Source organism: Schistocerca americana, chromosome 3, assembly GCF_021461395.2.
Source record: "Schistocerca americana isolate TAMUIC-IGC-003095 chromosome 3, iqSchAmer2.1, whole genome shotgun sequence".
Lineage (NCBI taxonomy): Eukaryota > Metazoa > Arthropoda > Insecta > Orthoptera > Acrididae > Schistocerca > Schistocerca americana.
Genome location: NC_060121.1, coordinates 977,187,450 through 977,202,420, shown reverse-complemented (window position 1 = coordinate 977,202,420; position 14,971 = coordinate 977,187,450).

The window sequence follows — 14,971 nt, the reverse complement described above, 5'->3', positions numbered from 1 at the left end:
TATGACAGGCTCAGCTGGGGCTCATGCTTCACACAGCTCAAGTAATTTTTTCTGCAGTCGTGCACAAAATTACAAATTTCAGTGCACATTTGCGTTACTGTCTAATATATAGCAGAATGCTCTAACTTAAATGAAAATAAGACTGTCCTGCACAGGTTTGTAGTTGCCAGGTATGTGGAAAGACAACAAATGATAACATAAAAAATAAAAACTGCCAAGAATTATTTATGAAAAATCATAGGATGAATGCTGTACACTAGAGGATATATAGTGAAATGTAAGTTCATATGTGAGTGGGAAGAATAGTGTATCATGAGAATATCGTATCCTCAAAACATTCCCATAGTATATGAAAATACTTGGAAAAACACCTTCATGAGACTATTCCAACACAGGTGGTGGCATTCGCATTTACTCTCTCTTCTCCTATAGATCTCATGCCCACAAAATCATCTTTTCTTCACAACACTAATATGAGGAATTTTTTATTCTCACCCATGTAAATCATTAATGCCCAAAATTTGTAACTTAGAACAAAACCATAAAATAAAATCACACTATGAAAACAGACCAGACCACTTGCACAAAGATATCTCATACTGAATAATGATGCCAAATTGTCTACTGTTACAACAATAGCACTACACAGGCAAGCTGCTAATGAGGGTTTCATCCACTTTCACAGTGTGACAGCTGACACGGCAGTGGCAGTCGCTGCGGCCAGCTGCCCTTCCGTGTGTGTTGTCCCTTGCCATTGAATGCTGGGCTCGTCCACCACAGCCTGTGCCTCACTGCCAGGCAGCTCCTGTTTGACCAAGGAAAATTAGGTGAAAAACTTCATGTTGTTGTAAATGTTTGTGTAGTGGCAGGAGGGAGTGCCAAGAACAAAACAGTAAAATTTGCCTGAGGTAGGGTTTAAGCTTTAGGGTAGGGAAAGGGGGGGGGGGGGGGCAGTGTTTAAAGGTCACTATGTTTTTCTTGAATAACTCAAAAACCACCCCTTCCAAAAAAAAAAAAAAAAAAAAAAAAAAAGATTCCCAGTATAAAATTAAACTACATTAAATTTCTCACAAAATGGCCTATTCATTTTTATCTAGGACTAATAGTTTCAGCATTGCAGAGAATGGAAAAATCACAAACTGTTAAAGATCAAACAACAAAAACTCCAGGTTGAAATACCAGCAATATTAAGAAGAAACTTCCTGGCAGATTAAAAGTGTGTGCTGGACCGAGACGAATTCGGGACCTTTGCCTTACGCAGGCAAAGTCTCGGTCCGGTGCACAGTTTTAATCTGCCAAGTTTCATATCAGTGCACACTCCGCTGCAGAGTGAAAATCTCATTCTGGAATATTAAGAACGATAGACTGCTACTCACCGTAAAGACGGCACAGTGAGTTGCAGACAGGCACAACAAAAAGACTGTCGCACATTTAGCTTTCGGTCAAATCCTTCTTCAGAAAAGGAAACACACATTCATACAAGGAGGCATACCTGTGCACACATGACTGCCATCTCTGGCACCTTTGACTAGTCTGAGCTGTCGGAGATGGCAGACATGTGTAAGTGAGGTGTGCCTGCTTGTACAAATGTATGTTTTCTTTTCTGAAGAAGGCTTTGGCCAAAAGCTAAATGTGTAACAGTCTTTTGTTATGCCTGTCTTATAACTCAGACTATAAAGTTATACCTAAAAACAAAGATGATGTGACTTACCAAACGAAAGCGCTGGCACGTCGATAGACACACAAACACAAACGTACACACAAAATTCAAGCTTTCGCAACAAACTGTTGCCTCATAAGGAAAGAGGGAAGGAGAGGGAAAGACGAAAGGATGTGGGTTTTAAGGGAGAGGGTAAGGAGTCATTCCAATCCCGGGAGCGGAAAGACTTACCTTAGGAGGAAAAAAGGACAGGTATACACTCGCACACACCCTCATATCCATCCGCACATACACAGACACAAGCAGACATTTGTAAAGGCAAAGAGTTTGGGCAGAGATGTCAGTCGAGGTGGAAGTGCAGAGGGAAAGATGTTGTTGAATGACAGGTGAGGTATGAGTGGCGGCAACTTGAAATTAGCGGAGATTGAGGCCTGGTGGAGGATATATTGAAGAGCAAGTTCCCATCTCCGGAGTTCGGATAGGTTGGTGTTAGTGGGAAGTATCCAGATAACACTGTGTAACACGGTGTAACACTGTGCCAAGATGTGCTGGCCGTGCACCAAGGCATGTTTAGCCACAGGGTGATCCTCATTACCAACAAACACTGTCTGCCTGTGTCCATTCATGCGAATGGACTGTTTGTTGCTGGTACTTCCCACATAGAACGCGTCACAGTGTAGGCAGGTCAGTTGGTAAATCACATGGGTGCTTTCACACGTGGCTCTGCCTTTGATCGTGTACACCTTTCTTCATGATCTGGACTCACAGTGAAGAAGAACTCCAGATTTTCCTCTCCAACCTCAACTCCTTTGGTTCCATCAGATTCACCTGGTCCTACTCCAAATCCCATGCCACTTTCCTTGATGTTGACCTCCACCTGTCCAATGGCCAGCTTCACACATCCGTCCACATCAAACCCACCAACAAGCAACAGTACCTCCATTATGACAGCTGCCACCCATTCCACATCAAACGGTCCCTTCCCTACAGCCTAGGTCTTGGTGGCAAACGAATCTGCTCCAGTCCGGAATCCCTGAACCATTACACCAACAACCTGACAACAGCTTTCGCATCCCGCAACTACCCTCCTGACCTGGTACAGAAGCAAATAACCAGAGCCACTTCCTCATCCTCTCAAACCCAGAACCTCCCACAGAAGAAACACAAAAGTGCCCCACTTGTGACAGGATACTTTCCGGGACTGGATCAGACTCTGAATGTGGCTCTCCAGCAGTGATACGACGTCCTCAAATCCTGCCCTGAAATGAGATCCATCCTTCGTGAAATCCTCCCCACTCCACCAAGAGTGTCTTTCCGCCGTCCACCTAGCCTTCGTAACCTCTTAGTTCATCCCTATGAAATCCCCAAACCACCTTCCCTACCCTCTGGCTCCTATCCTTGTAACCGCCCCCGGTGTAAAACCTGTTTCATGCACCCTCCCACCACCACCACCACCTACTCCAGTCCTGTAACCCGGAAGGTGTACACGATCAAAGGCAGAGCCACGTGTGAAAGCACCCACGTGATTTACCAACTGACCTGCCTACACTGTGATGCATTCTATGTGGGAATGAACAGCAACAAACTGTCCATTCGCATGAATGGACACAGGCAGACAGTGTTTGTTGGTAATGAGGATCACCCTGTGGCTGAACATGCCTTGATGCACGGCCAGCACATCTTGGCACAGTGTTACACCATCCGTGTTATCTGGATACTTCCCACTAACACCAACCTATCCGAACTCCGGAGATGGGAACTTGCTCTTCAATATATCCTCTCTTCCCGTTATCCACCAGGCCTCAATCTCCGCTAATTTCAAGTTGCCGCCACTCATACCTCACCTGTCATTCAACAACATCTTTGCCTCTGCACTTCCACCTCGACTGACATCTCTGCCCAAACTCTTTGCCTTTACAAATGTCTGCTTGTGTCTGTGTATGTGCGGATGGGTATGAGGGTGTGTGCGAGTGTATACCTGTCCTTTTTTCCCCCTAAGGTAAGTCTTTCCGCTCCCGGGATTGGAATGACTCCTTACCCTCTCCCTTAAATCCCACATTCTTTCGTCTTTCCCTCTCCTTCCCTCTTTCCTGATGCGGCAACAGTTTGTTGCGAAAGCTTGAATTTTGTGTGTACGTATGTGTTTGTGTGTCTATCGACGTGCCAGCGCTTTCGTTTGGTAAGTCACATCATCTTTGTTTTTAGGTATATTTTTTCCATGTGGAATGTTTCTCTCTATTAATTCAGACTATAAAGTTAGAGTTTTAATGGCATAAAATTAATGTTCATTGTTAAATGACGTGGAATAAGAACAAATGTCAAATGTGTACCACGTGTAAGCACAGTAGAGGCATATTAATGGAATATTGTGTTTTGTGGCTGTAACTATATGGAGGGGTGGTTGGAGGGTAGAAGCTGGAGGGAATGTAAGTCAACAGAATGCATCCATGCAGTTCCCTCCTTCATAAGTTTGTAAACGGAAGAGTGAGAAGGTGGATCACCAGTCTTAATTAATCCTCTACATCACAAGAAGCAACTAAAAGATGTACAAAGTTATACCGACCCTCTGTAGTGCACCTTATGAATCACTGGTGATTCAGTGCGCAAACGTGCCTGTGGGGTAATTATTTTCCACAATCTGCATTAACACTAAATGTAATGCAGATATGACCTACTGATGCAATAAACAGGATTTACATAAATTTCTGCTCACGTGATGGCTTTACACACAACCTGTTTTAAACATGCGTAACAAACTGAATGTAACAATTTGAGCTGAATAGTTCAGATTATATGAATGATCTTCCACTTAACATTCAGCAAGCAAAGTTAGTACTTTTGCATATGATACTAGTGTTATACTAAATGCCATTAGAGAGAAAGCAACAAAAGAGATTGTAAATGGTGTTTTCCAAAGAATTCTCAGAACATTTGAAAAAACGCACTATATTTAATTCTGTATAACAAACAGTCATACCAACAATTGATGTAGCACATGAGCAGGAGCAAGAGGGCAAAATGTTCAAATTTTTGGTGTCTACATTGATGAAATTTGAGCTGGAAGAAGCACATTACTGAGCTTCTCAACCAGCCAAGTTCAGTTACTCGTACTTTTGGCCTTCACATAATTACTAGTCTTGGAAACAAATGAATTAGCCTCCCGACATTCTGCATGTGTCCGCTCAATAATGTCTTCTGGAGTAATTTTCTGGGATAACCCACCACTTACAGAGAAAGTATTGGTTGCACAAAATTGAGCAGTAAGAATAATATGTGGTGTTCATCCACAGATGTCATGTAGGTATGTCTTGAAGGTGATAGGAATTTTAGTTGTTCCATCACAAAGTGTACCAATGAAATCCATCATAAGTAATCAATTACAATTTGAGAAGAACAGTGAGGCCCATGCCCACAATATGGTAGGGGAAATTATTATCCATTATTAAAGCTGTCAGTGGCTCAGAGTTGGTTTGGATTGTTTGGGGGAAGAGACCAAACAGCAAGGTCATTGCTCGCATCGGATTAGGGAAGGAAGTTGGCCGTGCCCTTTCAAAGGAACCATCCCGGCATTTACCTGGAGTGATTTAGGGAAATCGTGGAAATCCTAAATCGGGATGGTCAGAAGCGGTATTGAACCATTGTCCTCCCAAATGTGAGTCCAGTGTGCTAACCACTGCGCCACCAAGCTCGGTAGTGGCTCAGAAAGGAGTTCAACATGCAGCAACAAAAATCTTTGATCATCAGCCCAATGACATAAAATGTCTGAGAGGTAGCGAAGTCTACACTGTTAGAGGGGGAAACTGATTCCTTTTTCTGTGCGGCAGCTGTAGCTTCCTTTTAGGAAAAGCCACTCCCATTGCCACAAGTGCTGCTTCTCTGTTTACAGGCAGACTGTACCTCCCCAACACCTCCTGTCCATTTCTTTAATGTGAGAAGACAAAATAACTTATCTGACTTCATGTGTATATCATCATCATCATCATCCTCATCTCCACCTGTTGCACCCCTAGAACACAATTATACAGCTGTACTGCACTTGAGACATGGTATACATATTTAATATTTGCTCTTAACACACTTGATTTAACAGTAATCATTAATTTTGTGCTGTTAAAACACTATTTTTAATAATCTGCAACTTTTCCTTCCTGGAAACTATTAGTGCTAGAGAAAAAATGAATAGGAGCTTTTTTGTAGAAAATTTAATGTACTTTAATTTTGTACTGGAACATATTTTCGCTAGAAGCTGCAGTTTTTCGAGTTTTTCAAGAATAACATAAAAAAACTGCACCCCATTCCCCCACCCTGTGCTCACAGCCCACTGTTGGAGATTTTTTAGTATGCTGTTCGTGGTGCTCCCTCGTACCACTGTACAAAAATTTGTAACTACATGAATTTTTTCCCTTTTTTTGGCCCTTTTCGTCTTTGTTGAATGGGCTATTAACCATATCACTGCTGCACTTCTCAGTTTCACTTGGTGCTCTCATTCTACATTGGTTTGTTATACCATGTTCCTTTGCTCTTCTGTTAGGTCTGTTTACGTCACTGTGCCATTCAATGTTGTTCACATGCTTTAGTGTACAGAATGCCAGCTTTGTCTTATGTTGGTCTTAATGAAAGATATCCAATTATGAAATCATGTGCATTCAAGACTATGATAAAAATATGGAAACAATAGGAAAAATCGATTGCTTCTAAGTTCAATTGAAAGTTCACACAAAACAATGAAATGATATAACAAAATATTTTTCCACCTCAAAGATTTTTCCATTGTGAATTCTCATGCAGTATGTAACTTAGAACAGGGTGAAAGCTACTATTAGTAAAATTACACTTAGAACTGATGTGAGAGCTCATCAAATATTATGGTGTCGAATTGAATAAAAAAACTACTGGGTTTCCTGTATTGAATCATCTAAGAGATTGACAGTCCACAATTTGTTCCACCTGTACCTGGAGGTAAACAAAACCTATGTGTGCTCTAATATTCATTTGGCTCCAGAATAAAGACAGGACACAAGATATCGCTGTTCAGAGTGCGACATTGCTTTATGTGTTATTAATGGTTTCCAAAAGTACCATATGCCGAAGTAATTCTTATTACCTATCTATATTCCAATCTGGACTTTCCACTGCGTAAAATGGATAGAAATTTGATTTGAGCTGATTTGCACAGAACTTGTGTAAGTACAGCAGTTACATGATAAAAAAAATCATTTAAGTGAGGTGTCCATTTTCCTGAACACACAACTCATTGTGCCTTCTAAATGACTTGCAGATGAGATGCAAAGTTCTTTGTGTCATAGAATGACAAGTTTCCTCAACGTGTATTTCAAGGCATCTGGGCATGTGGGTCTGGTGTAAAACACAATTGTTTGTATATATGCTCAAAATGGCTAAGCAGGGATGGCTAGAGGACAAATGTAAGGATGTAGAGGCTTATCTCACTAGGGATAAGATAGATACAGCCTACAGGAAAATTAAAGAGACCTTTGGAGAAAAGAGAGCCACTTGTATGAATATCAAAAGCTCAGATGGAAACCCAGTTCTAAGCAAAGAAGGGAAAGCAGAAAGGTGGAAGGAGTATATAGAGGGTCTATACAAGGGCGATGTACTTGAGCACAATATTATGGAAATGGAAGAGGACATTGATGAAGATGAAAGGGGAGATATAGTACTGCATGAAGAGTTTGACAGAGCACTGAAAGACCAGAGTTGAAACAAGGCCCCGTGAGTAGACAACATTCCATTAGAACTACTGACAGCCTTGGGAGAGCCAGTCCTGACAAAACTCTACCATCTGGTGAACAAGATGTATGAGACAGGCGAAATACCCTCAGACTTCAAGAAGAATATAATAATTCCAATCCCAAAGAAAGCAGGTGTTGACATATGTGAAAATTACTGAACTATCAGTTTAATAAGTCACGGCTGCAAAATACTAACGTGGATTCTTACAGACAAATGGAAAAACTAGTAGAAGCCGACCTCAGGGAAGATCAGTTTGGATTCCGAAGAAATGTTGGAACATGTGAGGCAATACTGACCCTACGACTTATCTTAGAAGCTCGATTAAGGAAAGGCAAACCTACGTTTCTAGCATTTGTAGACTTAGAGAAAGCCTTTGACAATGTTGACTGGAATACGCTCTTCCAAATTCTGAAGGTGGCAGGGGTAAAATACAGGGAGCGAAAGGCTATTTACAATTTGTACAGAAACCAGATGGCAGTTATAAGAGTCGAGGGACATGAAACAGAAGCAGTGTTTGGGAAGGGAGTGAGACAGGGTTGTAGCCTCTCCCCGATGCTACTCAATCTGTATATTGAGCAAGCAGTGAAGGAAACAAAAGAAAAATTCAGAGTAGGTATTAAAATCCATGGAGAAGAAATAAAAACTTTGAGGTTCGCCGATGACATTGTAATTCTGTCAGAGATAGCAAAGGAGTGGGAAGAGCAGTTGAATGGAATGGATAGTGTCTTGAAAGGACGGTATAAGATGAACATCAACAAAAGCAAAACGAGGATAATAGAATGTAGTCGAATTAAGTCGTGTGATGCGGAGGGTATTAGATTAGGAAATTAGACACTTAAAGTAGTAAAGGAGTTTTGCTATTTGGGGAGCAAAATAACTGATGATGGTCGAAGTAGAGAGGATATAAAATGTAGACTGGCAGTGGCAAGGAAAGTGTTTCTGAAGAAGAGAAATTTGTTGACATCGAGTATAGATTTAAGTGTCAGGAAGTCATTTCTGAAAGTATTTGTATGGAGTGTAGCCCTGTATGGAAGTGAAACATGGACGATAAATAGTTTGGACAAGAAGAGAATAGAAGATTTTGAAATGTGGTGCTACAGAAGAATGCTGAAGATTAGGTGGGTAGATCCCATAACTAATGAGGAAGTATTGAATAGGATTGGGGAGAAGAGAAGTTTGTGGCACAACTTGACTAGAAGGAGGGATCGGTTGGTAGGACATGTGTTGAGGCATCAAGGGATCACCAATTTAGTATTGGAGGGCAGCGTGGAGGGTAAAAATCGTAGAGGGAGAGCAAGAGATGAATACACTAAGCAGATTCAGAAGGATGTAGATTGCAGTAGGTACTGGCAGATGAAGAAGCTTGCACAGGATAGAGTAGCATGGAGAGCTGCATCAAACCAGTCTCAGGACTGAAGACCCCCCCCCCCCCCCACACACACACACACATACACACATGCTCAAAAAGAAACATGGTAGTGTAAAACTGGATGACCATGCAGGCCATTCCTGAGGACTTTAGCATCCCAACCACCTTCTGAGATATATGTCGTTCAGTTCTTTCGTATCACAATGTGCTGGGTGAAAATCATACTGTATCCACAGATAGCCATTAAGACGTGCTCAAGAAGATCACTTAAATTGTCTATGACGAAAGTTCAGTGCATCTCACCTGTTACAGTACCTGTGGAGCAGTGTAGACCATATGATTTCATATCTGATGTTTCCACACCACACATTAATGGTCCACCACCTTTGACAATTGACATGTTGTTGCTACCTAAGTGTTTCTGTGACACAGTAATGCATATTATGATGGATCACTGTATCACAATTTGTGAATGTGGATTCAACTAAGAAAGTTAGAGTGAAATTATTTATGACCCATTCACAGAAGATAATTCTCCATTTAAATTATTTCCCTGCAGCTCCTGCATCAGTGACTGTTGGTACGACTAAAACTTTGCTGTATGATATTTGCCACTCACATGGAAGGCTGATAACAGTGACTGCAGCCACTTATAAACTGTCATGTGGTTTATTGATGCTAAAAACATACTGGTCTTAGTCTATTACTGTCATGCCTTCTGAAGCTACTTGCTTCTCAAAGTTGCTGCTTAACACGTAGGAACATAACACACAATAGAGCTCTTTGGCTAGGATTTCTCACAACGTTAAGCCACGGCTGCTTCATTGCCATTGTGTCGGCATTCACTGAGCATCGACAACATGTCAGTGTACTTGTCGGATGCATATGCCTCGTTCATTCTACATCATTATCTGTGGCAGACCAAACCACCTTCGTTTGTGCATTCTGATCTGCCTTGTATATGGCAATGTTGAAGGATACACTCTATAATTTAACCGAACATAACTTCAAACAGTGCATTAAGGAAGATTGTCACTCTGTTATGGAAGAAACTCCCCATCTCATCAAAAGGTCCATGAGTTGTGCATTCAAGAAAATGGGCTCTTGTGTGAATTCCTCGCTTAAATGAACATTGTACCACCATAATATCCATCTTAACATAGCAAATTATGTACACCATGGTGCACCCACCCCTAAAACTTCGGTCTTTTCATGCTCCCAAGTAAAATCGGTATTAATGTGACTTAAATTAATATGTACTTGGCTTGTTTAAATACATCAACTACATGATAGAAAAAACACCACTGATTTGGAATGCTACAACCAGAATACTTGACAGACATATGCATTATTGAATATATCCTAAATTTTTTTTGAAGACGCACTGCAGTTAACACAGAAGCTCCACCTCTCTCAGAGTTGATGCATTTAAGATGTGACATGCCATCAGAGCTGGTCAGTGGATCCAGTTTACAGGCTAGTAAGTCTGACTTCCAAATAGTGCACTCACTTCAGTTATCTGCAATAATACAGTAAGAGCTGATGGGCAACTGGAGTGACCAGTCATTTTACAGGAGTACAGTTGGTTAGCGGATCCAGTTAATTAGTGAGCAAACCAGAGCGTCTGATTAGTGCACTCCCTCTAGTTATGCACACTTGACAGCACAAAGTGTGGTGGTGGAAAATCACACCCAGAGTCAGTCTTGTACAGCTCTAATACAAATGGAATGCAGCATTGTGGATCAAGTTGAAAACCTGTGCCAGAGGAATTATTTTATCCAAATATGGTCCCTCCCTTTATCCTAGCCCTACTCCAAGATGACACCAAAGCTTTTTTGCAGATGAAGTAAGCAGTTAGTAATGACAGGTATACTACGTAGACTATTAACAGAGAAATATCTGCTGGTCATTACCGTAACTGAATGAACAACCAGCAAGCTTTTATGTTAAGAGGAAGAAGTTCAGGTCCTATCTCTTGTTTTTCTATTTCTTCATTGCCGTAAGCGATTTGCTAGATGGAAAACATTTCTCTATTCTGATGATATGCACTTGATTTTCCATAGTAGAAGTGACAGTTGTAGGTTTTAAATCAGTGAAAATTATTTATGGTGGAAAGTATGACCATTGGAAAAATGCTGCTACTGGAGCACAAAAAGGCAAATTACTCCTTATTAAGACTTGACTAAAATGCAGGGGGTACCAGCTGGCTCATTCTACTTCCTCAGCATCTTTAAAAATGTTTGCAAAAGTACTGACATGCATACTGTTGCTCATTTTAGCATGCAGCTCACCTGTCACACTCACAAGCTGCCCTAACTGTAATCACTCATAACTGCTAATCCATCGCTATCTCGTACCCGTTCATTCTCGATTGCCGATTCTCACTCACTCATTTAGGCCAACTCACTGTCATTATCTCTTTGTGGCTCTCCAACTGTCACTGTCTCCTGCCTTCATTCTGTCCTAAATTACTGTCTCCCTCTTGTCCTCCCTTACTGCTACTATGTGATTCATTCCTTCTCACTGTTGCTGTATCTCCCACTGTCAATATTTCACCCTTCCTCATTGTCATTGTCATAGTCTCTGTCTATAATTATCAATGGCTCTCACCCACTTCCACTTTACATGAAATGTATTTGCAGTTGTGAATATGGATAACCGTCAGCTGTACAATGATACAACCACAATGAAAATTTGTGCCAGATGAGGATTCAAACTCGAATTTCCCACTTATTGTGAGCAGTCATCTTACCATTAGCCTATCCGAGCATGACTAACAGCCAGACCCAAGAGTCCAAATTTCTTCAAGCACTCGTAGATTCATTACATATATTCCGATACAGGGGACACACTTCAATTGAAAGTCATTCGCCAAGTATCAGTGGATAAATATGATATTGCAGTGCCTGAGTTGTTAAGAAGAATGATGCAATGTTTCTTTGGGCATGTATGTATATCCAAAGGAACGTGTACTGCAGTGACAACAATCATTATGAAATGTGCTGCAAGAGTCTGCAGCTCGTGGTCGTGCGGTAGCATTCTCGCTTCCCACGCCCGGGTTCCCAGGTTCGATTCCCGGCGGGGTCAGGGATTTTCTCTGCCTCGTGATGACTGGGTGTTGTGTGATGTCCTTAGGTTAGTTAGGTTTAAGTAGTTCTAAGTTCTAGGGGACTGATGACCATAGATGTTAAATCCCATAGTGCTCAGAGCCATTTGAACCATTTTTTTTGTGCTGCAAGAAAAAATTTGTACGCCTGGAAAGATGACGACCACAGGTTTTATCCGATGACGGCATATGCAACCTGGGGGATAGTAGATGTACTGATAATGGTTTCATCATTGCTTGCCAATAAATAGCATATGACACAGCTACCAGGGCGAAATCTGTGTCTACCGTTTAATAGGGAATGTTCACAGCCAGAACACTCAGTGTGGTGCAAACATGAGAACCGAGCAGGCAAAAATGCCACAAAGATGTACTCGTGCTGCCTACAGCTAACTGAGCGAATTTGAAAGGGGTCAAACTGTGGCTTCTGAGTAGTGGGATGGGCCTTTCGGAGAATCACCGTACAAGTTGGACATGCTGCATCAGTTGAACATCGATACAGGTATCAGTGTATAATGGTTCTTTATTTACGTGACCATTTACGGCCCTTTAACCCCAGTTCTCGATACCAGTAATATTGAACTACTTTTCCGTGAAGTAACAAACATATTTTTGTGACAATATTCACATTTGGTTTTATTAATGTATAGGTACTCCGATGTATCGATATATTACAGTGATATGGTTCTGTGAGACTGTCATGATCTTTGACTTACTTGTAACCGTTCTGGCACGAATCCGCACAGAGCAGTCTTTGTTTCACTTTGCAGAAGTTAAGTTGTTTTTTTGCTTTGTAAAAGAACAGTCAAGTCTTGTGTTTGGTTAAAGTGGAAATTAAATATATGAAAATTGATACAAAACTGTTTACTTGATGATGTGACAAGAAGTAGTATACGTGAAAGTACAAAAGTCTAATAAAAATGTGGATCGTGAACACCAAGTCAAAAATTATTTCTACCATACCATTGTTCTGATCTGGGATTGTTTGATCATTAAGAATTTCCTGAAAAACGCATTTGTTAGGTCTTCAAATATTGCTAAAATACAGATCTGGACCTTCCAGTAGTCAAAGTGGAATCACCCTAGAATCAACAAGATGAGCCATAACAACTTCAATGAAATCTATGTGGGAATCCATTCAAGATAACTGCCAAAATTAATGACTTTTTTACAGTGACTTCATTATTTCCATTCTGACGATACCATCCACAGTCAATAAATTTGTTGTTGCCCGATAAAGCGAACATATGCTGCGTGAGCAACATTATTAATCTGATTTCTAACCTACTTTGCAAGTTGTGGTATTGTTATAAGTGGCCATGTGAACATTCTCACACTTGTAGATGAGATTCTGGACACACACACACACACACACACACACACACACACACACACACTAGGATCACCGTATTGAAAGGGCAGTAGTGGCAGACGATACAGCTACCACAGCACAAAAAAGAATGCTTATTAACCCAGATGTGCCAATATGAATTGTTGAAAACTGGTTATCAGCAGGGGGACTACAGGCACGGACACCTATGGCCCATATTCCAGCCACGCCACAGAATAGACGTGCACGGCTCGACTGGTGCCGTCAGAGGATCATTTGGAAAATGGAATGGTGTGCCGTGATTTTCAGCGGTGAAAGCAGATTCTGCCTGCATGCAAATGATGCTCTTTTGCACATACTACAAAGACCTGGTGAGCACTGACCCATAGAGTGCATTTGTCCGAGACACACTGGCCGCTCTCCAGGTCTTACGGGCTGGAGTGCGATAAGGTACAACTCTCGTTCACCTTCGGTGTTTCTCGAGGGGGTACTAACCGGCACTCGGTACGTGCAGAATGTTGTTAGACCTGTTCTTTTGCACTTCTCACAACTGGAAGGTAGTGTGTTGTTCCAACAGGATAATTCTTGCTCACATGCTGCCCGTGAAAATATGTGTTCTCTGCAAGACCTGTAGCAGCTTCCCTGGCCAGCAAAATCTTTGCACTTGGCTCTGTTGAGCGCGTGTGGGATACGAGAAGTAATTTGTGCGACTCGTCAACCAATAACTTTCACACAACTATGAGAACACGTGGAATAACGTGTACCAGAGCAGTATTTGCCATCTGTAACAGTCAACTGGATGCCAGAGAGAGCACCTGCATTGCCACCAGTGGAAGCTATGCCAAGTACTAATAAGCGTTTTTCAGCATTAACTGGTACCTCAGAACCACTTGTCCTATAGATTTGTGAATGTAATCAGTACATGTACTTCACATGCACTGTTGTTATAATAAATCTTGAGTGAATTGGAAACCTCTAAAAGGGTGTACTAATTTTTTTTCCGGCAGTTTGCATGAAATGTATTTGCAGTTGCAAATATGCATGCATGTCTGAAGGAGCATTGCATCATTCTTCTTAACAACACAGGCATTGCAATATCGCACATTTCCATTTTCTCCTTCTCTTTATTAATCTCCCATTAGCGCTGTCTCCTTCACTCCTTTCGTAGCCCTACGGTCTTACTGTCTACTATGTTCCACTGCCACTGTGCCCCTCTCCTTCTCTCACATTGCCAATGCCTCCTTCGTTCTTTCTATACCACAACCACTGCCTGCTATCGTCCAGTATTTATTACTATACCGCCTCCTTTCCGCTGCCACTGTCTCCTTCTCTCACAGCATAAAAGAGTGCAAGTATGTTCATATGCCAATATTTTTGCGAAAATGTTTAAAGGTGTGAGAAGTTAGAATGTGACCACTGGTGCCAAATTTTTCAGACAGCCTTTTAATAAAGAGAAGCATATTCCCTTCTTTTACCTGCCACAAAAGGGCGTATGATTCACACGAAGAGAACTTGATGGGTCAGTTAAATTTTTAAAGTTTACTCACATGAAATAGAATAACACAAAACTAATTTTACACCTCGGACCGGATTTTACGTCCACAAAAATTTTGTATGTGCTTCAGTACTACAATGTAGAGTTCTCAGAACCCTTCTGATAATAATGGGGATACTTTACTTGATATTTATCTGTGCTACGTCACTTTTATAAACTATGTTTGCTCATCACACCGCCTTTTACGTGAGTATTGTAGG